The sequence below is a fragment of the Trichosurus vulpecula genome, chromosome 4, assembly GCF_011100635.1.
Source record: "Trichosurus vulpecula isolate mTriVul1 chromosome 4, mTriVul1.pri, whole genome shotgun sequence".
In the NCBI taxonomy this organism is placed as follows: Eukaryota; Metazoa; Chordata; class Mammalia; order Diprotodontia; family Phalangeridae; genus Trichosurus; species Trichosurus vulpecula.
This window is the reverse complement of record NC_050576.1, coordinates 64,636,757-64,638,014: the sequence shown is the minus strand read 5'-3', so window position 1 is coordinate 64,638,014 and position 1,258 is coordinate 64,636,757.

Sequence of the window (1,258 nt, the reverse complement as noted above, 5' to 3'; positions counted from 1 at the left end):
CTGTATGAGAAACAGAGGTCCAAGCAAAGTGTGTTCAGCAGCATCATCATTTAAGGCTCAGCAGGACAGGACAAGATTGTTTTACACACTAGGCTATGGCTCATTTATATCCCCCTGCATATTAGCCCATATATACAGTCATATACTAAAGGCCCAATTGCATTCATTCTTACCTCTCCTGGGTCAATGAAAGAGACAAAGATAGTGGACTGAAGGTTGAGTGGACTGAACACTGAACTCAGGATCAAAAGTCTAAGAGCTAGAGAGGAGTTCAGAAATCATTTCCTCAAGCTTTCTCATTTTATGGATGACAAACTTTGCCTAAGGGCACAGGCCCAGTAAGTAGCAGAACCAGAATTTTTAACCCTATTATTCTCTTATTCTGAATACAGGGTTTTTTTGTTTGTTTGTTTGCTTTTTTTTTTTTCTTGTTCTTTATCAAGGATCTACTTCTCGTCCTATCTAGGGACTTCATCTAGGACCTAACTACCTGCATCTTTTCAGCAAAGCACTTTTCTCTGGGTCTAGCTAGGTATTCTATTCTGAAAAATGGAAACATTTGACCTGTGATTGCCTTATCTATAAAGTGAAGATAATGCCTTGTCTCTCTAACGGTAAAAGTATGGACCAGATAATTGCTGAAAGTCCTTAAGATCTATGATTCTCTGATTTCTCATGATACTACATGATTTTAGAAGGCTTTAAGGCTTAAATTCTGCCCAAGATGGGTGTGCTCCTGGCTTTTCTAAGACACATATTCTCTTTTCTCTTTGGGCTTCTGTGTTCTTACCTTTGGATCAGTCAGCCTTCCTTCTTAAAGACCATGAAAAGGTCTAGAAAAGCGAGAGGAAAAAGATGTGATTTTAATGGGTTTCGATGTAAACATCACAGAACAGGGAGGAGTTACTCTTAAAGAGAACTGATTCTTTCACATTTGTTTTATATAAGCAAGTCCTAGCAAAATCTGTGGTTGAGGAATAAGACTCTGGGCATAATAGTGGATTCAATAAGTACCCATTGACTATAATTGTAGAGAATAAATGTAGTCATTTCCCAGCAACACCAGAACTGTAAATTGAGATATGTGGGAGATTAAAGGAACAACCATTCTTTTGTTAATTAATCTTTTGGAACAATGAAGTATACAAACACAGGTACTGCACCTGGATCGTAAGGACAGATCTCATTGTACTGTGGAGTGAAAAGTTTTATTTTCTTTGTGTCTGAGATGCCTTGACTGGAGTAGGCAAAACTAACC